Source organism: Pongo pygmaeus, chromosome 2, assembly GCF_028885625.2.
Source record: "Pongo pygmaeus isolate AG05252 chromosome 2, NHGRI_mPonPyg2-v2.0_pri, whole genome shotgun sequence".
Classification (NCBI taxonomy): Eukaryota; Metazoa; Chordata; class Mammalia; order Primates; family Hominidae; genus Pongo; species Pongo pygmaeus.
Window position 1 is genome coordinate 92,630,577 of NC_085930.1, and position 25,582 is coordinate 92,656,158.

Genomic DNA, 25,582 nt, shown 5'->3' on the forward strand with positions numbered 1-25,582 from the left:
TATGTTTTTACAACCTCATGTGACTAGGGTAGACATACCCAGATAATTCAAGATAACCTTCCTATGTTAAAGTCCGTTGACTAGTAACCTTGATACATCTGCTAAGTCTCTTCATGGCAGCACCTAATCTAGTGTTTAATTGGATAACCAGGGACGGGAATCTGTTTTTGTTTTGTTTTTTTTCTGAGAGGGAGTTTCACTCTATCGCCCAAGCTGGAGTGCAATGGTGCAGTCTTGGCTCACTGCAACCTCTGCCTCCCGGGTTCAAGCAATTCTCCTGCCTCAGCCTCCCAAGTAGCTGGGATTACAGGCACTCACCACCATGCCTGGCTAAGTTTTGTGTTTTTAATAGAGACAGGGGGTTTCACCATATTGGCTAGGCTGGTCTTCAACTCCTGACCTCAAGTGACCCACCTGCCTCAGCCTCCCAAAGTGCTGGGATTACAGGTGTGAGCCACCATGCCTGGCCCAGGGATGGGAATCCTGCAGGGACATCTTTAGAAGTCTGCCTATTGCAGTGGTCAATTCATGACTGTGTTTAAGCTGTTCAAAAAAATCCATCATATTTTGGCTGGGTGCAATGGCCCATGACTGTAATCCCAAGCACTTTGGGAGGCCTAGGCAAGAGAATTCCTTGAGGCCAGCAGTTTGAGACCAGCCTGGACAACAAAGCAAAACCCCATCTCTATAAAAAAATACAAAAATTAGCTGGGCATGGTGGTGCAAACCTGTAGTCCTAGCTAGTATGGATGATCACTTGAGCCCAAGAGTTCAAGGCTGCAGTGAGCTATGATCTCACTGCCGCACTCCAGCCTGGGCAATAGAACAAGACCCTGTCTCAAAAAACAAAAACAAAAACGAAAAACTCCATATTTTTATTTACCTTTCATCTCTGAGGGTGGGGATTATATCTGTTTTATTTACCAAGTTATATTCAGCCCAATGCTTATCTCATGGTAGATATTCTACAAGCATTTGTTAGACACATTGAAATTCCTAGACCCAGATATTTGGGTTTGTTTTTGTTTTAATCATTTTATTCTAGATTACCAAAGTGATCAAACCAGGCTTTTTTTTTTTTTTTTTTTTTTTTTTGAGACCGAGTCTTGCTCTGTTGCCCAGTGCAGTGGCGCAATCTCAGCTCACTGCAAGCTCCGCCTCCTGGGTTCATGCCATTCTCCTGCCTTAGCCTCCCTAGTAGCTGGGACTACACAAACTAGCTTTTTTTAAAAAAGATTATATTTATTTTGGTTCTTACTTTGTTTTTTGGTCTCCTATAACTTTGGGTTTATTGCTTGATCCCTTGCCTTTTCTTAAATTTTAGTGTCATTTCACTTTTTTCTCCTAAAAAAACTGGGCTGGACCTCTTTTGGAACTTTGAGTCCTTTTGCAGTGATTTCAAGGGGAACATGAGAGACTAGACTATCAATACTGATGATGATGATGATAGCAATGATGGTGATGTTTTGGCCAGTGTGGGCTGGTGGTTGTCAATCAGAGGCGATTTTGCAGGTGACATTTGGCAATGTCAGGAGACATTTTTGGTTGTCATGACTACTGGAGAGGTTACTACTGGCATCTAGTGGGATAGAGGCCAGGGATGCTGCTCAACACCCTACAATGCATAGGACAGCCCTCCGTAACAAAGAATTCTGTAGTCCAAAATATCAGTAGTGCCCAGGCTGAGAAACCCTGAAGTAGGCTAACTGCTGTAATGAGCTTCATCAAAACCCAGTAGCTTAACTGAAAAAAAAAAAGATATATATATATCTCATATATCATATAACATATATGATATATCATATATATCATAAATCAGATCATATGATATATGTGTATATATCATATGTGTATATGTATATATCATATATACACATATATCTATATATCATATATACATATGTCTCATATATATCATGTATATCATATATATATCACATATATATCATATATGATGTATATCATACATGATATATGTATATATGATATATATTTTTATATATGATATATGTATATACATGATATATGATATATATCATATATATCATATACATCTGGTGTATATCATATATACATAGATATATATGATATATATATCATATATACATAGATATATATATCATATATACATAGATATATATGATATATATCATATATACATAGATATATATGATATATATCTCATATATACATAGATATATATGATATATATCTCATATATACATAGATATATATGATATATCTCATATATACATAGATATATATGATATATATCTCATATATACATAGATATATATGATATATATCATATATACATAGATATATATGATATATATCTCATATATACATAGATATATGAGATATATATCTCATATATACATAGATATATATGATATATATCTCATATATACATAGATATATGAGATATATCTCATATATACATAGATGAGATATATCTCATATATACATATATGAGATATATATCATATATACATATATGAGATATATACATAGATATATATGATATATATCATACATACATAGATATATATGATATATATCATACATACATAGATATATATGATATATATCATACATACATAGATATATATGATATATATCATACATACATAGATATATATGATATATATCATACATACATAGATATATATGATATATATCATACATACATAGATATATATGATATATATCATACATACATAGATATATATGATATATATCATACATACATAGATATATATGATATATATCATACATACATAGATATATATGATATATATCATACATACATAGATATATATGATATATATGATATATATCATATATACATAGATATATATGATATATATGATATATATATCATATATACATAGAGATATATGATATATATCATATATACATAGAGATATATGATATCTATATCATATATACATAGAGATATATGATATCTATATCATATATACATAGAGATATATGATATCTATATCATATATACATAGAGATATATGATATATATATCATATATACATAGAGATATATGATATATATATCATATATACATAGAGATATATGATATATATATCATATATACATAGATATATGATATATATCATATATACATAGATATATGATATATATATCATATATACATAGATATATGATATATATACATGGATATATCATATACATATCATATGATATGGATATATCAGATATATCAGATGTATATATATCAGATATATCATATCTATGTATCTTTTTTTTTTTTTTGAGATGTAGTCTCACTTCTTCACCAGGCTGGAGTGCAACGGCACAATCTCAGCTCACTGCAACCTCCGCCTCCCAGGTTCAAGCAGTTCTCCTACCTCAGTCTCCCCAGTAGCTGGGATTACAGGCACGTGCCACCACACCTGGCTAATTTTTGTAGTTTTAGTAGAGACAGGGTTTCACCATGTTGGCCAGGCTGGTCTTGAGCTCCTGATCTCAAGTGATCCACCCACCTCAGCTTCCCAAAGTGCTGGGATTACAGGCATGAGCCACCGTGCTTGGCAAAAAAAAACCATCATATCAGAATCCACTGCAAATGTTTCTGAAGGGTGGCTCTCCTAGGAGGTTCTTAGGTAGGATCCAGGTTCTTTCCATCTTGTAGCTCTAAATTCTTTAACAAGTAGCCTTCAGGGTGCCTGAGAAGGGAAAAGGAAAGAGTGAGGAGTAGAGTCTAGAAGATTTCTGTAGGCCCATCCAGGAAAGAGTGTACATCACTTCTGCCACATTCCATTGATCAGAACTCAGTTATTTGGACCCACCTTACTCCACTGAAGCTTGGAAATGCGGTCTACTTGTGTGCATGGGTGGAAATGCGGTCTACCTGTGCGCATGGGTGAATACTAATAATCTCTGCTAGAAAAACTGGCAACAGCAGCAAAACAATATTAATACCATTAACATCTAACATTTATTAAGCTCTTCTGTGCACGCGTAGTAATCTACCTGATATAGCTGAGACTCAAAAAGGTTGAATACCTTGTCTAAGTTTATGAAGAGGTCTATGAGGAGCCCAGAGATGAACACAGGTCTGCTTTGTTCCAAAAAACATGTGCTTAACCATTATTCTGTGCTCCTATTGGGATAGGAATTGAATATTGCTCTTAGTGGGGCTTTATTTTTATGAAATAGAAACAAAATCTGTAAATACCACAAATGCAGAATGTTCTAGACTTCCAGAACCACTAAAACAGTTCTTCCTAAAGAGCTGCTGAAATCCTTTTTAGGGAATATCAATATACAGATTGCATTCCAAGTTTTTGTCTGGATCACAGATGAATAGACCGGGAGAGATGAATGTCCTGGGGGAACACTATCATGGTGCTTTTAAATCATCCTGTTGCACTTAGGCATTGCAGCCTGTGATTATATATATTTCAAATAAGTTTTCTGTAGTCCAGAGGGATTGCTAGCCAAGGTAATGAGCACTGCTAGGAATCTTGACAGCAAACTGTAAATGGTCTCAGTGCCACAGACTTTCAAGAAACTGGGACCTTCTTGAAGTGAATGGCTATTTCTGTCCTATTTAAGTAATTCATTCTCATCTGTCTCCGATTAGTGGTGAGCCTTGTGTCATATGTGATAGTTGTAATAAGGCACTTATCAAAACTTCCTTTTAAGGGTGGAAGGCATTTTGGGTTTGATTGTCATGGAGCAAGGTAGAAGAAAGAAGCCCTCACTTTATAAAAGGCCACACTGGTAGACAAAGCAATATGAATGGGTGTAATATGTGAACAGAGTTCAGAATCTTCCTTTAGAATGAAAGTGCAGCGGTTTCCTGGAATGTTTTAATCGAGTTTTCAGGGTCTGAAAGCTGACCATACATGTGATGGTTCTGAATGCTGCTGCCTTCATTATCGGCCTCTGCTTTGACCATGTTATAGCACACAATTCTCAATGAGTTCTCTATTTTGTGCCATTGAAATGGGAACTTCTAATGTTACTGCTTAAAAGTATGTTTTTCTTTTTAGTAAAATCAAGCCTGTTCTTTTTTCGTGTCTCCTTCTCTGTGGAATACTGCCTTTCTCTATTCATTTGCTTACAAGAGAATCTGCATTATCATACTGGTTAGATCTTTAAGTACTCATTAAGTGTTCATTGCATACACACCATGTGTCAAGCACTGTGCTAGGCACTGGGCTGGAGTAGTGACCAAGACAAACATGGACGTACCTGATCATAAGGAAGTCGTGTGCTCAGGTGAGCACTAGTACTTTTTGCCACAAATAACAAAACAATAACACCCATAGTAATACTACCTAACAATTGTTAAGCTCTTACAGGCTAGTGATCCAGTTGATTTATTTTTCTTTTTAAGAGATGGAATCTTAAAAGCCCAGGCTGGAGTGTAGAGGCATGATTATGGCTCACTGCAGCCTTGAACTCCTGGGCTCAGTTGATCCTCCTGCCTCAGCCTCCCAAGTAACTAGAACTACAGGCATAAATCACCATATCCACCTATTTTTTCATTTTTTGTAGAGATGGAGTCTTGCTTTGTTTCCCAGGCTGGTCTTGAACTCCTGGCCTGAAGTGATCCTCCCACTTTGGCATCCCAAAGTTGGGATTACAGGCATGAGCCACCAGGCCCAGGACCAGTTGTATTTATATTCTGTCTCAGATGTTGATGGGCAGAACAAGAAAGAACTCTTGATAACATTTATTGCATGCTAACTCTTTGGCAAGCACTGGGATGAAAGGTTTCCATGTATTATCTCATTTAATCCTCACAAACCCTTATTGAAAAGCTTTTGTCATTATCCCCATTTTAAAGATGAGGAAACTAAGGCTTACAGGGATTAGAGAGATTATATCACCTCACACAGCTGATAAGTAGTGACGCTGGGCTGTCAAATGCTGTCTGATACCTTAGCTTGTGCTCTAAACTCAGTTGTACAAAATCATGGAACATATAGGGAGGACACTGATTTTCCTTTGATGTCTAATTAAAATAGTAACAGGTATACCCCAGCCATTAAACCACTCTGAGTAACTTTTTTCTATTCTTATTATTTTACCATGAGTCTGTTTTTCATACATGCCCTTGAACTATTAGAATCCCCCCTCCCAAGATGGCATCCACACAATGGTAAATTACACCTGGCCATTTATTGTATGTATGTTCAGGCTTGTTACACATCAGAAAGAGACAGACATGATCCTTGCCTTTATGGATCTTACAATGTAAAGGAGAAGAGAGTCAATCAATCACAAGTGTGATGAGTATTATAAAAAAGGAAGCAGAGTACTATGGCAAGTATATCACATTGGGAAGGTAACCTGGTTTTGGAGTGAGGCATGGTTGAGGATAATCTCCACATGGAGTGAAGTATAATCTCAGAAGCCAAGTATGAGTAGGCATTAGACCAGCGAAGAGGAAGTCCAGGATGTTACATGGTTTTGAGGCCTGAGAGAGTACAATAGGGTCCATGCACTGAAGAAGATGGCAGGTGGGAGCATAGAGAAGGCAGAGTGTGGTGGGAGATAAAGACAGTGAGGCAGGCAGGGGTGGACAATGAAGGCCTTGTGGATTGTGACAAGGTTTTAGGATCTTATCATGGAAGAAGTAGTGAGCCAGTGAAGGTCTCTGGGCAGAGTGGGAGCAGGAAATATTTGGATCTTTAAAAGATCACTTTGAAGACTATACTTCCAGGGGTCATTTCTGTGGTTCATTACTTAAAGGAGTTTCCCCAAGTGTGTAGAGCACTGGAAACCACAGGAAGATATGCAATGTTCTCTCCCGAGCACGAAGCTCATTCTTGGTGTTGCTTCACTACAACTGCCATTTGCCATTGATTATTGTTTTTTTCTTCCTTTGGGGAGATTAAGAGGAAGAGGACACAGTCTGAGTGATCTTTAGTTTTAAAAAAAATCTATTTGGCTGCAGTATGCTAAAGGAGTTAAACTGAGGAAAACTGGAAGCCTTGCAGTAGGGTTATTGCCATTCTGCTATTCTGAGATTTGGTGAATCAACCCCCTTTTCCCCCCAAATCTGTGCCTTTTGCAATTTTGAAGACGTATGTCAGGGCTCACCCCACCTCTGTCTAGCAAGAAACAAATTTATCTGCCTCAAATGCATTACCATTTTGGTTGATGGCCTCTGAGCGTTTTCCATCACAGTCTTCTGCCTCGCCTCCATATTCTTTGCTAAGTAACATGTTAGGAATGGTCTCCTTGTCCTCCACATCAAATACTTTAACTGAAACGCCATCATAATTACAACTTAATTTCTCTCATTCAAACAGAGATGATGCATCTTCTCCCCAAAATAAAAGCCTCCTTAAGCTTACACTCTCACACTCCATAACATTGGTGTTTACAAGGTTCTTTGCTTTTCTTGCTTGTTGTTACTTCTTTTGAATTGGATTCACCCTCATTCTAACTCATTCGTCTTGTCAGTCTTAAATTAAGAGTTCCTTAGGGCTGGAGAGAGGGAAACATATATCCTTCTAGGCTGAGGAAAGTACACTACAGAACACTAGAACTCTAAGGGAGTGCCACAGGGATACAACAATGAATGTAAGTTTTGTAGCTACTCTTGAATGTACTCTTGGCCCATAACACATGGAAGATGATGTTAAGATAGTATGTGAGTTCTGAATGCTTTCAGCTGCCTGTAACAGAAAATTAAAGTGATAGTGCTGAAATCATAGGGATATTTATTACTATGAGAAAACAGGAGGTAGAGGATCCTAGGGTTATTTTGGCAACTCAGTGATATCATAAAGGACCCAGTGTCTTTCATACTCAGGCTCTTTCCTCTTTTGGCTATTGCCTCATGGTCATAAGACGGCTTCTACAGCTCTAAGCACAAAGCATTAACATGACAGCATCTAAAACAGGAAAGAAGAGGCATATGAAGAAAAGGCTTTCTCCTCTTCCAACTATGACTTTTTACCAAAGTTGAAAAATCTTTCATGAGCCCCCCAGTGTATTTCCACTCGTTGGTTCGATCTAGGTCACATGCCTACTACTGAATACCAATCAATGGCAAAAGAACACAGCATTGCCATGATTGGCTTAGACCAGTCATTATTCATTATCTAAGGCTAAGCACATGCTGCCTATCAGAATTTGGATTTTGTTATCAGAGAAGAAGGAGAATACTTTTTGTCACATTTGGATTAAGAACAGAAAACCATAACACTTCTAAATGGTGTTCTAAGAGGAATACCATAGTAGGAAATTTCAGAGATGAGGAAATGAAAGCAAATGAGATGACTGACTCCCTAGTTCCCTGGCACAAAAGAGATCTTGAGTAATTCCCTGAACCTCCCTAGATAGGAAGAGGCACTTAGCCACGTCTGCTCACCACAGATACTTGTGTATGGCAGGCATTGGTTGTCCCCTTCCTAAGATCCACTTTCCATCCATTCTTTCCTAACAGAAATCTGATTTTGTTTGGAGCAGCAATGCTTAGCTCATATCCAGCTTCCCACACTCTCTTACAGTTAGGAAAGACTGTATGACCCATTTGTGGCTGGGCAGATGTATGTGGAAGTCACTGGATGGAACTTTCTGGAAAGCTTTTAGAAAGGGACTGACTTGGCTGGCATCCTCTTTCCCCTTTGCCATTCCCCCTCTTCTTGCCTAGGGAGGGTGTGTCAAACTTGGAGATCCAGCAGCCATCTATGACAATGAAAGTGAAAGCCTCACTGAAGGACAGCCGAGGAAAAAAAAAAAAATAGAAGGAGCCTGGGGCATTCATGACACCATGAGATACCAGCTCAGTGTCAGATTATACCTTCAGACATCTTGTTGCATGAAAAACATAACAAAACATGCACACATGCATATCCAGAAAAGAAAGCTTTCTATGTTTAAATCACTGTTGGGCTGTTGGTTAGCTAGATTGCAATTAGTGCAGCTGAAAGCAATCCCAAGTGATACACCTTCCAAACCTAGAAACACTGAATAAGACAGTGAAGATGCATTTAAGTATTACTAAGTGCCAAAGGAAATAGAAGAAGCTTTGTATGAGAAAAGTTAGGGAAAGAGAGGAAGTGAAAAATATAATTGGTCTGATGTGGCCATAAAATGTCCTGGTGTTGGAACACTTTGAGCTTACTCTATCTGTGTTACCATATGCTTGTGGGATATGATACCCAGGTGGCCAGATGATTTGGAGGAACCACAACGCAAGAAGTTTACATTCTAGTCCCACTGGTGAATCTGAACATTTACACTTCCTTCAACCTGGGTATTATGTTTTAGGTATTTGGATATTATGATTACTTTTGTTTGGTGTTTATGGTTTTTCACAGTAAGGTAATCAGGACTCAAATTAAGTTTTACATGAAGACATCTTTGCAGTGTTACTAAGGTCATCAAAGGGACTATGTTTAACAAATCTTGGGAAAAATCAGGTGTTTTTCTGTATGTGGAACATTTAAATACATTGAGGTTGAATGTTAATGCAAAAAAATAAGCCTTTATTATTGGTGATTACACTGCAAAGAAAAAGAGTACTTATGTTTCTTTCAGGATTTGCAGATTTACTAACTAGTGGATCATTAGATAAAAGATGAAATGAAGCAGAGATCACAACTACCATTAAGTCAGCTGGCACTTTATCTTAAAGGCAGAATTGCACTAAAATACACCACATATCCTCAAACACAAAGGTGAGGTTTGCTTCCCCCTGAATTTATTATCTCTCAGAAGAGACGACCTTGCTTTATATTTGGGTTCTTTCAAGTACTGCTTTAGGAAGTCACAGTGGGCTCAAGCGGCTTCACCCAAGGTTTGTTTTGGGTGCTCGTGAAAGTCATCTGCTAGGATCCATAAAAGAGGAGCAAGGAAATTGAACACAGTTAGTCATGATTCCAGGGGCTATGACTTCACAGTTCCAGGTATTGGATGTTGTTCCAAACAGCGATTTTGAAAATCTATTTAAAAAGCGATACAAGAGAAAAATACATCGTAGACATCAAAATATATACCTGTTCAAAGAAACATGTTTATTTAGAAGAAAAAGCTGCTAATATTATATAAATAGGTACTTGTGCCTTTAGAGACAACTTTCAGAAACACCATCATACATGATTCCAGGAGTGTCCTGTCTTGAACCAAGGGAAGAAAACTCTGGAAAACTCAGTTGGAGGGCTAAAAAGGAGGCTTTTATATGGTGGAGATACTCACATCAGAATTTGAATAAAGCATGGGTTGAGATGCTCACATAAGAATTTGAGTAAAGTACATGTTTTTAAATATCCAATTAAATTAATGAAATAAAAAGTATAGGTAGATATTTAACTATGTTTTTCATATCCTTGTATGTTTATATGTATAAGCTGGCCATTCTGCCTTTTGAAATTTGTTTAATATTTTTATTGAAAAAATGCAATATTTCTTTTTTAAAAATAATCTTCATTTTTAGGGGATAGGGTCTCACTATGCTGCCCAGGCTTACCTCAAACTCCTGGCCTCAAGCAACCTTCCCACTTTGGCCTTCCAAAGTACTGAGATTACAATGGAATATTTCTTTTTTTCAAGACTGCCTTATATTTGGCATTACTAACTACTCTTTTCAGTTTATTCTCACTATATCCTTTCTTGATACATTAAATTTTAATATAATATACAAAGTTTTAAGTGCCTAAAAGAGTTCTAGAGTGAGTGATGGAATGACATATGGCAGCTCATGAAAAAATATTACATACTACATAAAGAGATATGTAGTTAGGTGCCAGACTGATGAAGAAAGTTGTTCATCTTTGGATTTGGGTTTGGGTTTAATACTTGTATTTGGGTTTTTATTTGGGTTTAATATTTGTATTAGTCAGGGTTCTCCAGAGAAACAGAATCAGTAGGATGTGTGTATCCATATGTATAGAAAGAGATTTATTATGAGAATTTGGCTCTTGTGACTATGCAGGCTGACAAGTCCCCAGATCTGGCATTAGCAAGCTAGGGACCCAGGAGACCCAATGGTGCAGTTTCTGTCCCATGGTCAACAGGCTTGAGACCCAGGAAGAGCCAGTGTTTCAGTTAGAGTCCAAAAGCAGGACACACCAGTGTCCCAGCTGAAGACTATCAGGTAAGAGGAGTTTCCTCTTTCTTGCATGAGGGTCAGCATTTTTTTGTCCTAATCAGGCCTTCAACTGATTGGATGAAGTCCACACACATTAGGGAGGGCAATTGCTTTACTACATCTGTTGATTTAAATATTAAAAGTGTGTCCAAAGCACCTTCACAGCCATACTCGGAATAAAGTTTGACCAAATATCTGGGCACCCCATGGCCCAGTCAAGTTGATACATAAAATTAATCATTGTGACACTTATAGAAATGTGGACTTTGCTTTTTTTCTTTTTTCAGGATTTATATCAAGGCTACTTCCAAAAAATATGTATAAAATATTACAAGTTTAGCTATACCATAGAAAGACTCAGTACTGGCTTGTTTGCTTGTTTTATTTTGATTTTTTAAATTAAACTTGTAAGGCGATTCTTGAGGGAACTTCCCTGAATATAATAATCTGTCTATATTGTTGATAGACTGTGTTAATGGGGTCTATGTGACATGATACAGTTCTGCAGGGCTGGCATCTTTTGTTTTTTGAGAAAGGCTTTATGACATAAATGAGCTTAAATATAATTGAGTTGCACCTTGTGTGCATTGAACTTTTGCCAATTTAATCACACAGAATTAGCCAAAAAAGTGAGAGTAGGAAGTACTGATGTAAATAATATAGGTCATTCTGTTAGACATTCCCCTCGATGAATATATGCCTCTTAGAAAATGTGAGATTGGAGCTGGGAGTCATTCTCATTTTCCTGAACCTCTTTGTGTGAGCATCTTAGTGCTGAGTGTAATTCCAGTGTTGACATATTCTGTTATATATGAAAAAATATATGCCTAGTAAATTCACACCAATGACTTCATCTGATCCTTGATCAAAGAAGGATCTGTTCTAATGCTAGAGGAAAGCCTCTATTGGACCTCCTGAGAAGCTGTACCATATTTTATTCTGTGGGGGAATTAAAGAGATTTCCAAGAGACTTTCTAAGCTCTGACTTAAAAACTATCTTCAATTTAAGATGCCACTCAGCTATCTTTGGTCTGGGATTGTGGCTTTCTTAACAGTAAATGTTAACTGCCAATGTTTTCAAGAGCATTATAATTTTAGGTTTGCTCTTTTAAAAGAGTATTTCTCTTCCCTCCTCCTGGAGATGATCTGGAATGCAAATGTGAGCTTTCCTTTGTGTATGTGTGTATATGGGAGTGAGTATAAAAGGTTTCTTTGAAACCATACCTGTGGGTAAGAAAGGCATCTAGCCACTCTCTTATAGGTATGTGGGGACATTCACTTAGCTGTGTGCCTTATACCAGGGTTTACTGAAAAATACCAATAACATATACTGAATAAGATCCTATTCAAAGTAATGAGTAGGTTATATAAATTCTGCTTAGAGAAAAGAAATTTATAAGATAAAGACACCTTGTCTGAAAGTGTGAAAGCCTTCAGTATAGCAGCTGGTGTTCTGGGTCAGCTGAGGAGAGGAGCTTTCTAAAGGAATTCATTGGACCTGGTTGGCCATAGGACATGGCAGGTGTACATCTACTTTGGACAGGCACCTGGCTCTGGATAAACAAGTGGTGAGCACAATACCTTTTTGTCTTCATGGTGTTTTAGTAAGTGTGTTTGGGAAGGAGGTAGGGATGGGCAACAAGCAAATAAAGAAGAAAGTAATGGGATGCAATGAGAGCTATTAACAAAATAAAAGATTAATGTAATGGAGTGAGTTGGTGGGAATGAGGAGGCTGCTTTAGATTGGATAGTCAGGGAAGGCCTCTCTGAAGAGATAACATTAGAGCTGAGACCTTAGTGATTTAAAGATGCAGAGCATGAGAGAGAGAGAGCGAGAGAGAGAGAGAGAGAGAGAGAGAGAGAGAAGTGCAGACACAAAGGCCCTAACATAGAAATGGGAACAAAATACCACCCAGTTTATTATTAGTTGCACCTGTGCCCAATACCTTCCAGTGTACGACACTGATAAAGGTAGATACTTTAGATTGGATAGTCAGCGAAGGCCTCTCTGAAGAGATAAGATTAGAGCTGGCAGAGGTCTTAAATGGGACTTCCTAAATGCCCCCTCAAACAAACAGCATGCTTAAGAATTCCAAATGGGGGCCTGTGAGGGGATGGGGAAGAATGAAAGTATTGAGATAAAAACAAGACTCCCTGACATCACCTGGGCTCATGGATGCTATTGCCTCAAGTTAGAAAGAAGGCAGGAAAGAGGGAAGGAAATAGTTAGCCTGACCTGAGGGATCAAAGTTTTTTCAACTTAGAAGAGAAGAAGTAGAAGTGGGGGAAGGCACCTTTATTGTACAGTGACCCTGCCACTTAGTAAATAAGACTCAATATGCTTGAATTTGGCCAATTACATTAGGAATTGCTCCTTGGAGAGACACGGGATATAGGGAGAGAGAGAGAAAGCATGGCAAGCCTATTTTCATACCTATTTTAAGGTGAAGACTCCAAGCACATAGATAAGAAATTTGCCCAACAGGTAAATGGCAGAAATGACATTTAGAAGCAGGTCCGTTTGATACCAAAGTAAATCAGACTGCTCTTTTTAGAGATCAGAATCAATCAATTTTTCATTCTCATGCTCTGAAAGAATTTACTTATCTTCCAAAGTAAAAACCTCACTTACTCTGTTGGATCGGACCTAATTATTGTCATGGTTTCATTTAGATATTTGGCTTTATTTTTGAAATCATAACAATTATATATATATATATTTCATTTTTGTATTAATAAAAGTCCTGTAAGGAAATGACAATTTTATTCTCTTTGGGTTGAGAGGTAGATGTCCCATTGTTCAGTCTGTTCCTATGGAAAGAATTGACAACAGTCCTAAATGGTATAATCACACATCTACGTTGGTACACGGAAGGGCCAAAAGCCAAATAGTATTCCTTGTCAAATTTCTTTGCTTTCATTCTCATTCTCTCTGTCTCTCCCTCTCTCCCTTCTCTTCCTCTTCTTCCCAGTCTCTTACCAAATATCTACTTCTTGTTCTTTCCTTATATAAAAGGTTAACATGTGAAAATCTAGTTATAATTACATGGTTTTCCCTTTCAGGAGATGGTTTTGCAACTAATGATAAAAATATTTAGTCTCCATGGATAACTGTAGTAAATATATTTTAAAAGGAATGTATTTTCTGAGAATAGAGGCTCATAATGTTATATCCAAATTTATAACTGATTACCTATTCCTTTGGTTTCAAATCTATGTTTGTCCCCAGTTTTCAATTTCAATTTAAAAGTGTTTAGTAACTTCTTAAGTATGTAGACATGGAATTGGGTGGTATTCGGGAGTAACATCTACTTAAGGTCAGCTTGATGAGCTTTCTTGGAAAAAAAATCCATTATATACAAAATTTTAACTCATAACAATAAAAAATAGCTACCAGTTTGAATGCTTACCACCTGCTAGACATTGTGTGTATTTTACAAAGATTACCTCATTTCATCTTTATAACAATATGGTGAGGTAAGTATCTATATTCTCATTTTTCAGACAAGGAAATCAAAGCTCAGGAAAGTTAAATAACTTACTCTGGGTTGTATTCAAATTAAGTGCCAGAGGCTGGATTTGAACCCATGTCTGTCTGACTCTAAAGCCTGGACCTCCAATTTTCTGAAAATACTGAGTTGAAATCTTCAGGGGTTGAAGGGTGGCCATCTTTGAAGTGTTTGGCATGGGTTGAAAGAATGTGTTGTAACTCTAGTCATCATCTTGCAAAGTGATAAAACTTACAGCTGAGATCTGAGACCTGGAGCCATGACATTCCAAAAGTCTAAAAATCTCATTTTAGTTAAAATTGCAAAAAAATTATCTTAGAAAGTACAATTTGATAGTAAAGTTCTCAATAGTTTCTAAATGAAAACCCTTGTAAATGTAGAGGAACTGTGCTTAAGGCCCAGGAGGGCATAGAAATGAAAGGTAGAAATAAAAGAGATTCAACTTAAAGGAAAGAAAAGAAAGCTAAACCATCTTATGAAAAATAATTGGAAGCAGATTTCAATAAAGGAAGAGGGATGGAAAATAGACTAATGCCAAAGGGGAACTGAAGACAATGATGTCTGGATTCAGTCATTTGGGAGCTACCTAGAGGCCACAGCCATTGGCACTCCATAAATTTGTGATGGTGTGCAGCAATAAGTAGGAAGTGCAAACTAGGGGAAAGAGGAAAAGAAAGTGACTGAGTTGCATTACACCATAAATCCAGGAGTAAAATATTCTCTCTACATATGTCAGGGATAAAATTGTGCTTCAAGTTCTTTATTTCATTTGGCATACTTCATTCCCATAAAGGAATACCCTGGAGGGAGTTCATATGGGGACCAAAAAAAATGAGTGTATCACAGAAATGTCGACTAATAGGAAAATTCATTTGACTTTCCTTCTTCCTGTGGTTTTACCACAGGCAGAAATTTCAAGGTAAGGAAGAAGAAAAGAAGAAAGGGAGGAAGGAAAGGAGAAGGGATGGAAAAGAATTCCAGTTTCTGAATTTTTGTGGCATCCTACTGTAAGTGTCAGTAAAAGGGGCTTGTGGATGTATTCTTCCAAGATAAGAATGAATGGATAACACGAGTTCATGTGCTTTCCTGGTAGAGTTGATAGGGATGCTTTTTTTGGAAAAGAAAGGGGATCTCCTCATTTGATAGCCCTGTGATTTGAGCCTGATGTGCTGTTAAGGCTTGGGAAAAGTAGCCCCAGTCAGGGGTCCAATCTTCTGCAATGTGATCCAAGCATAAAGAAGTGCTTCTGTGTGCAGTGGATTCACCATATGCCCACTTAGGACCCAGCACCAGGTGTAGATCTTCACCATGCCTAAAATGTGCAAGCAACAGCTGTTCAGAGGTACCCTAACTGGAAATGCCAGCTTGGAAAGAAAAGGTGCAGGTTGTCATGTTCTTCTCTACAGGATTTTAAAGAGCAATGTGTTTGTGGGTCTGATGAAACAAGAGTTAGATTAAAATGTAGCACGCTATTGAGTATCTGCTCTGGACCAGACCCTGTGGATGATGCTTTTGCCTATTAAATAAGGTTATCAGCCAGGCTCATTGGCTCATGCCTTTAATCCTAGCACTTTGGGAGGCCAAAGCGGGTGGATCACCTGAGGTCAGGAGTTCAAGACCAGCCTAGCCAACATGGTGAAACCTTGTTTCTACTAAAAATACAAAAATTAGCTGGGCTTTGTGGTGTGTACCTGTAATCCCAGCTACTCGGGAGGCTGAGGCGGGAGAATTGCTTGAACCTGGGAGGCGGAGGTTGCAGTGAGCTGAGATCATGCCACTGCACTCAGGCTGGGTGACAGAGCAAGACTCCATCTCAAAGGAAAAAAAAAAAAAGAAAGATTATGTTATTTAATCTTAACAATGACAAATACATCCAGTAATGCATATGTTAAAGTTATGAAATGTGAATATTAAAACAGTGAAATAAGCCCTGTTGGAGGGTTTACAGCTTTACACTTCATCACCTACCTGATAAAAACTCAGAGGTGGAGATTTGCTAGTTTCTTGAAGAAGAGGTTGTTTGAATATCCTAATATCTGTAGGTGGACTTTTATTTGCCTCCTTCTTTATTCTAACTCGGCTGTTTTTCTCAAATATTCACTGTCAGTCTTGAATACACAAAGCAATATAACTTGCACCCTACAGGTGATTAAAGTGATCTTCAGTGGTAAGTTTGACTATATGCAACATTTATCTTAGGCTCCGGCTTTAGAACTCAAATCCTCTCCCTTAGGATATGACTTTGCTATATTTGTGTATAGGTTATTTAGATCCTTGGGAATGTCTTGAAGTTTTTGTTTGCTACATACCTAAATGTGTTTCTAACTCCTCCATTCTCTCTTATTCTTTCACACGTGCTCTTGCTTTGTGGTACATCTTTTTTTAGAGACAGGTATCATTTACAAATATATAACACATTAGGCAGAAGGGTGATAACCTTTTAATTTAGCTTCAGGTTTTAAAATTTTATGTATTCCCTTAATAATAGGGCATGCTGTATTATGTCCTGTTGCTCTCTAACAATGTAGCTAAGCTGTTAAAAGACATGCAGAGCCCTCAGATTCCAGTTGAGGTTAAGTACACATTTTTCTGGGCAATCTATCTATATAGAAAAGTAATAAAGCCATAAGTGCTTATGACTTTCTTAATAATCTTATGCAAGAGGCTTATCATACAAGTTACAAGGTTGTTCTTTTATTTTTCTCTTATACCTTTGTTTAGATATGTTGCCAATGGTTTAAAACTGCATTACTATGTATCAGCCATTACCTTTTAGTGTGTCTTTTATGTATTTGACACTGACAGACATTTTCACTGCAATGTTTTCATATAAATTTATTAATTACTCAAGTTGTCTTTGAGGTTGTCCCAGACATCGACCTGTGAGTTAATGGTGAAATTTCATTTACAGCAGACTGAGAGCTCTTGAAAATTTATGGGATGATCAAGTTTATTTCTGGGGTGTGTGTGTTTGTGACATGTAAAGGTAACTGAAGTCTACATATGAAATAATCAGCATCAGAATTGGAGGATATTTGTGTAACCTAAATAAATCCTGGGGCCCCATGTGGTTCAATCTTAAGATAGCATCGCAAGTGAAATAATTAAAAAATAATTCTAAATTTTATTTTTACCTCTCCAAGAATTTTGAAAACTATTTTATGCATTACACATGGCAACTGTCCTTAAAATCCCCTGTTATCTTCTTCCTGGTGATCTTTCTCTCTGTGCTCTGCTCAGAAGCCAGACACTCTCTCTCTCTCTTAATCATTTACCCTTAAATAGCTATGGTAGTTCTCTTAAGTCTGCAGCCTTAGTTTTTTGGTTTTTTGTTTGTTTGCTTGTCTGTTTTTAGTTTACTCCTACCTTTCTAATTATTTTTTTCTTATTGTTCACATAATTCTGCATCACAAAAAAAATTTTTTTTTTTTAAGAAAGTGGATGAAGGGGAAAGGCTAAAAAAATAAATTTATGGGGAAATGAAAAGCTTGGAACACTAACATTTTAACAAAATTTGCCCTTAATATATTTAAACATTGATTAAGTACAATTCTTATTAAATTCATTGTTAGAACCAAGCTTGGAGTAAAGAATTATGAATTCCTTTGAAAATAAACTTCATATTCAGAATGAATTTAATAAATAGAAGTAGTAGAAGCCAAAAATAATGGGATTTATTAATTTAGAACAAATCTAGAGTAGACTATCAGAAAAAATCCAGCAGATCACATGATTGTAACATAGTTAGTGAATAAATATGCACCCTCAGGGAAAATGATCAGGGGGTCATAGGGGACCACGAATAATAAGGCAGCTGTGTAGCGCTAATGAAGAACAAGCTGAATTCAGAAATAAATCAAGAAAATGAAAAACATTTTCTTTACTTCATATTAAACCTGTATAGACATTTCTAGTTCTTATACTGATTTTAAAAGGATTCAGAAAAATTTCAACTAAGTTTGGAAGATAGTCACAAATATGATTAATTGTATATGAAAGGAAAAAGCCAAAGTGTGATTTTTATGAAAAGAAAACCATTAGCTATCTTTGCACTTTCACTTGTGGCATTAAGAAAGAATTCATTTATATAATAGTGAAGCATATTTGGTTAGTCATTGGGGAAAATTATCACATGAAATTAAGCGGCAGAAAATTTAAAAAAAAAATAGAAAATGTGTTGAATCACATTCTGGGGAAGTCTTAGGAAACAGGTTTTATCATCGGGCCTTTACAACTGTGGAGGCAGGAAAAAAATGCTGTGGGTTTATGTGTGTAGGGTTTTTTCCTGCCCTAGAGTCAATGATTTTATGAAATACGTAAGAAAATCTATTCCCCAGGATTGCACAAAATGCCTTCATTTCTCTTGTTGATATACATGATTTATTTCTTGTTTCTGGAACTTACTACTTCTGCTTTTCACCAAAATTTTAATCAGTCACCTAATCAATAAACTTTTCTCCTGTTTGTCTCATTTAACATTTGGCCAAATCAGAATGGGTGAATAAAATTCTACTAAACACTATAGTATGCCTTTGTATGATTTATAAGGTATTTGCTAAGCTCTGTATTTCCTTGGAGAGAGTTAACTTTTTCCAACAAAATTATATTAAATCGTAAGTGCTCTTGCCCTATTTTGAAATCAGTGGCATGTCTTTAAGATATATATCCAAGCTCTATTTTTCACTGCTATTTCTCCCTCTTGATGACCAGAAACACATACATGCATGCTTGCCTTACCCCTGGTGTGTCAGGATTGAGGTAGCCTGTAAATTAACTTTATTTCTTAGAAATATGCAGCAACCATGTACTCTACCCAGAGCCCTCCTATAGTTACCTGCCTTGGACAAGAAGAGAAGGACGAACACTAGGTCATTCTCTCTTGCTTATCATGGTGTGCTTGTGTCTTTCATTAACACAGAGAAAAAGAAATTCATGATAGGCTTTCCTTCATTTCATTTCAAACAAGTATAGGATTTTTACTATGCTTGCAAGAAATTATATACAGTCCCTTTGGGGAAGCAGCCTGTGATATCAATAGGTAAGTTTTCTAGTTATCCAGGTGTCCCTGCTGTTAGCCCTTTAAATTTCACTTTGGGAGCAAATGCTCAAAAGTTTCAAAATCCAGCGCAAGAACACATAGACTGAAGGAACGTTCTGGTTGGTTTAGAGGGCAAAGTATTTCCAAGACATGCAAGGCTCTTTTGGTTAGGATCATAGAAATGATAATTTTGTCTCTAGGTGGCATTTATAAGAAACTATTTATAGTGGTGGAAGTCTCTCTCTGGCTGTGCTTTTATTTAGCATTTTTCTAAAAGATAGATTTGTATCTTGATATTGTTGGAATATAATAAGGTACTTATTTCACTTCTCTTTGATGAGAAAAAAAACCTGTCTTATGAGACTTTCCATCCTCTGGAACCACCTGAATGCCCCCAGTCAGCTTCATTTCATCCCCAAAGTCAGAAAGAATTCTCTCTGGTTCCCCTTTTTAGCTTGCGGTTCCCAGTCCTAACTCACCTTCACATTGCCTGGGGAGTTTTTAAACTCCATTCCTACATGAATTATAAACCGTATTCCTTTCTTTCTGACTTTCTGCAGACAGACCTGATGCACAGCCTGCTCTGGAATGCCTCACCACAGGACACTCAAATGCAAATAAATCTTTGGTATATCTGTGATAGATTATATCTATCTGATATATCAGAAAGATGCCTGGTAGATTTGACCAGTCTGGAGACAAGAATAGTGGGGAACCCTAAGTACTTAGTAGCACCCCTGACAATTTTAAGGGGTACTTCTATAGAGAACCATGTCTTCCCAGCTGGGATGGACAACAGAGTAATACGGGTGCTCCTCTGCTCCTAAACCACAGGACTATGTGTAAAATCTTTAGGATAGCTTAAGCTAATGATTTCTCCTTTAGATATCTTGCCCACATTAACTTGAATGATCACATCTTAATCTTATGTGGACTTTCATTTTTTAAATGTCTGTCTCCTTTGCCTAGCAAGGGGGAAAAAAAAAAAATATATATATATATATATATACTTATTTAGTTTCTCTAGGTTCTTTAATAAGCTTAAGTAACTTTCTTATCTGCTATTTGAATATCAAAGATGTTTTAAATATAAAAAATATCACATATACCTTGAGAAGAAGCCTATGGGTCCTTGGCTGCCTAGTTGATAAAATATCTCAGGTTACGAAAAGTGTTAGCAATGAGTGATTGAAAGAGCATGTTTTAGGGTGTCATTTGGGCTAAGCTGGAAAAGAAGTCACACTCTGAGTTCTTTTTTTTTTTTCTGGTGGGAGATCAATACTGTCTAGACATGGTCTCATTAGGACTTTACATTGACTAAGGCAGACTCGGATAACAGTGGGACTGTTGGTGAGATATTTGTGTTGCTCATTATTACAGAGAACTCCAGATTCACTGGTGTCAATTCTGTGCATTCCAGCATCTTTCTACTCAACTGTAGGGTTATCCGTGAGGGCAGGATATGCCTACCCATGACTTTGTCAAGATTCTGAAGCCTAGAAGTTTTGGGAACTACTCTCTAGGATGTCCTAACATGCTTGATGACAGTTGTGTAGGCCCTCGGAGCATCCTTGGAGCACTGGAATTCCCTGTGGTCTTCAAAACATAAAACCAGAGATGTAGTTCGACTCACATCTAAAGGCCTCAGCCCATCCCTTTCCTGCCCATGCCCAGAAACTTTCCTGACATACAGCCTGCCCATTAATTTCTGAAAATAACGTCTTCATGTATGGAAATGTCACAGTCATTTTTTTTAAATATTTAGTAGGCTTCTCAGTTCTAAGACATTTTTGTCCATTTCTATATATTTTTTTAAATTGAGGAACTTTATGATTCCTCACCTAGGACCAGAACTTAAAAGCCCTGCATCCTTTCCCTTAGGCATTCAAACTGCTAGATATGCTGCTCTGCATGGAATCTTAAATGCTTCATTTGCGGTTACTTGTTGGCATTTTGCAAGGGACTGAAGCAATGTCTGAGCCACTAGAGGCCAGAGGTAGCCCAGCCCGACCAGGTTTCTGACAGTGAAATAAATATCTGTTATTTGTCCAGTGTCTTCACTTTTCAACTTTGGGCAAGATGAGCATAGACATTGAGAAATAATGCTGTTTATACAAAGAATTGCTCATGATAAAAGATCTCTTTCTGGGAATTTAAGTGTTCCAGTAGATTAGCATTATTGATTATTTATTCTCTTTCCACATAGTCTACAGATGATTTTAGAATCCCGAGACTATTATTCTCCCTTGTCTAGTGTAATTACCAGAACAGGGAATAATCTAATTAAAAGACAACAAGGATGGGTTCTAATTGTTCTAATAAATTATGTTAACACACAGTGCATGTCGTTACTTTTCAACAGGAATTTATTTAACAGATTGACAGCATGTCCTTTACTGCCACAGTCTTAAATTTCATTTCTTCTAAACAAGACAACTTACAATAGGGTAGTTAAATATTCCAAAATCTGTTGGATTGGTAAGAGAATCTAAAGATCCATGTGGTACATACAGATGAAGAATTGCATTTTGGGTTCTCCAGATAAAATAATGACCCAAAACAGAAGAGGATAAAATAAAGAGGAATAGAGTCTAAAGTAAAAATCAAAAACAGACTGTTGTAATGAGGTAATAAACTTTTCATTTGCTTTTCTATTATCAAGCAAAATGTACATGATAAGATGATACTAACTCATATAATTGCATTTGCTTAATTTTAGACATTTTACACAAATCTGTTAGACACCACATTGAAAACTGCATATATGAGATGGTGCCTTCAATAAAGTCACGTCATGATATGGGCAAAACTTCATTCATTACTGACAGGCCATATATTTTTAACAGAAAACATCAGTCTCCTTGCTTATTTGAACATAATTCAGATATAATTTGTCACATAATTATATGAGAAAGCCCTCAAGGCAATACAGAAAAAGAAGAATGTGGGGAGAAAATAAAATCTATGTAGAGAATGAAGGAAAGTGTACAATCAATTCTAAATAAACACAGACACTCTTTACCTATTTCAGACAAACAGGTTCCCAGGTTGGCTTGTGTTATTGTCCTTGATATAAAAACCTTTGACATTTAATTAACAAGTTTACAGGTAGGTAGGGATCTTTCTCACAAGGAAAATTTGGGACTTCGTAGGAATAACTTTTCACCTCTGCAGAATTGATTCATTCACATGTCGAGTTCATCACAGAATATGGGGCTGGCAAACATGCGGACTGTGGTTCATATTCCTAAAGCCCCCTTATTTTAGAACAGCAGTCATAGAGAGAAAACAGAAAACAAGAGATACATCATGAAAGATGTGAAAATTAGAAGAAAAATCATCTTTAGTAGCAAAGGAATGCCTCCCAATTTCCTCCCTATCTGCATATATCCTGGCCTACCTGGCTCAGGATTTTTGGCTCCTTCCTCGCTGTCTATTATATTCTAGTTCACACCTTCATTTCTGATGGGCCACTTTCATGCTTATTTTTCTGTTTTTAAAAATGTGTCCTTTCTTTCAAGGCCTTTAGGCTCTGAAGATATCTTTCCTCGAAAGAGGACTGAGTGCTAGAGAGCTCCTCACAGAGCTGAAAGACCCTCGCCACCAGGTCTAAATAAGATCAAGTGCCCTCCGAGAGGCAGCATGAAGGTGGCGTGCACTTTTTTAAAAAAATATTTGGACTGTAAAGGAAATAAAGAGGTAGTTAAATAAGCCCTTATGTTATCACATAGACACTTTTATTCTTCTGTTTATTTTTTTCTGTGTTTTTCTGAAATTACTTTTCATTAGAAGTGTGATAGCAGTTATGTAAATGCAGAAATCTATTCCATTTCATTTCTAGAGCCAACTCTAGATGCTTCTAAGGGGGTGGGGTGAGCTATGTGGTTGGGTAGAGGGTCAGCATAACAATTGGGAGACGGAGAGGGACAACAAATGAGCTGCAGTCCCTAGAGGTCTTTGGAGACTAGGCATTTCTGGGGCATCGAATGTGAACTTGACATGCTGTATGTAAATCTGATTTTTTTTTTCTCAGCCACTGGCATTGGAAAATTTTAATTTAGTAAATAACGCAAAATATACATGAAGAAATGTTAATGTTTTGACAGACACTTACAAATGCCAGGGAATCGGAAGCAACAGGAAAGCTGAAGCACTTCACTGAATGTGCTGCCATCTAGCCATGATCTCATTGCATGCTGCTTCACTCACTGGTCACAGAGATACTGAAGTCATTCGGCAGGCAGAATGGAGTGTGTGTAAAACGGAGTGTAGAAGGCAGGGAATCGGCTGAGTCTTTTACTTTTATTGGCCATTAACACATCCTACCAGTCCATAAACTAAATTTTGATACATATTAGACTACAGATAATGTTAATAATTCATGGAAAAGCTACTTTAAAAAGAGTGTTATAGTAGCAATCATTACTTTAAATATTACACTCACCATTTTCGTCTGTTCGGTGGCTCCTCGTGGTACACAGGATTGGTGGAGTATAGTCGAGGATAAGGCCCTGTAGCCCAGCATCCTTCCCTTACCTGTCTTTTCTATAGCATCTCTTGCTTGTTCCAATGGATGTTCTATACCTCAGCCAGGCATTCAGTCTCACAGATTCTCAAATGTACCATCTTTTCTGCTTTTCTCAGGGCTTTCGTGCAGGGTTCCCCTTCCACCCGGGAAGTCCTTTCACTACCTAACTTTCAGAACCTGATTCACACATCTCTGAGAAGTTTCCACTGATTCTCTCAAGCAGTGGTAATTCTCTCTGTGTGTCAGCATTGTGATAAGTACATACCTGCATTTTTGTACTTATCACACACTATTGTAATTATTTTTCACATGTTTATTTTTTCTGCCAGAATCAGAGTTTCTTGTAGCCTGATGACATTTAAATTAGATAGGATCCAGTTTATTGTATTTTTTTTAGCTCTTCCTACATGTATTATTTTTGAGTTTCTGCTGAGATTCAGGAACTTAAAGCTTTCAAAGTCCGGAATGCAAATAACAATCAACAGTCAAGCCAGTATCCTATAGCCTGTGAAAATATCCTCAGGAATAAAGCGGAAGTCAGAATATTCTCAGATGAAGGAAAACTAAGAGAATTTGTGTTTTTTGTTTGTTTGTTTGTTTTTGTTTTTGTTTTTGAGACGGAGTCTCGCTCTTTCGCCCAGGCTGGAGTGCAATGGCGCGATCTCGGCTCACTGCAAGCTCCGCCTCCCGGGTTCAAGCGATTCTCCTGCCTCAGCCTCCCGAGTAGCTGGGACTACAGGCGCCCGCCACCACGCCCGGCTAATTTTTTTGTGTTTTAGTAGAGACGGAGTTTCACCGTGTTGCCCAGGCTCGTCGTGAACTCCTGAGCTCAGGCAATCCGCCTGCCTCGGCCCCTCAAAGTGCCGGGATTACAGGCATGAGCCACCACGCCCGGCCAGAAAACTAAGAGAACTTGTTGCCAGCAAACCTGCCCTAAAGGAATGGCTAAAGAAATTTATCTGTCAAGGTTGCAGTAAGGTATAATTGCATCACTGCACTCTCCAGCCTGGATGACACGGTGAGACTCTGTCTCGAAAGGAAAGGAAAGGAAGGGAAGGCAGGGCAGGGCAGGGCAGGGCATTATCTATTTGGAAAGAAGACAATTAAAAATGGATCTCTTCAACATCAAGAAGGAAGAAAAAGACATAGCAAAAACATATGTACTCTTGAGAACTCTAAATTATGTCTGAAGGTTGAAGCAAAAATTGCAACATTCTGATGTGGATGTAAATGCATGTAGAGGAAGTATTTAAGATAATTATATTATAAATGGGGAAGATAAAGGGATGCAAAGTGGGGAGATAGGATTTCTATATGTTACTCAAACTGGTAAAACGATGACACCAGTAAACCGTTTAGTTATAAATACATCATGTAATACCTAGAGAAATCTTTAAAAAATTATGTACAGA

The 25,582-nt window shown here is 37.3% G+C and overlaps 1 protein-coding gene and 1 non-coding gene across 22 annotated transcripts in view; both read left to right on the forward strand.

The window, feature by feature from the left end:
• The window catches only part of FHIT (fragile histidine triad diadenosine triphosphatase), a 1,508,090-nt gene that overhangs the window by 388,600 nt on the left and 1,093,908 nt on the right, over positions 1–25,582 (forward strand). The gene's annotated exons all lie outside the window — the stretch shown is intronic.
• LOC129034492 (small nucleolar RNA U3) lies at positions 6,700–6,916 on the forward strand. The gene has a single exon (XR_008501954.1). It is a non-coding gene; the product is annotated as a small nucleolar RNA U3 (small nucleolar RNA).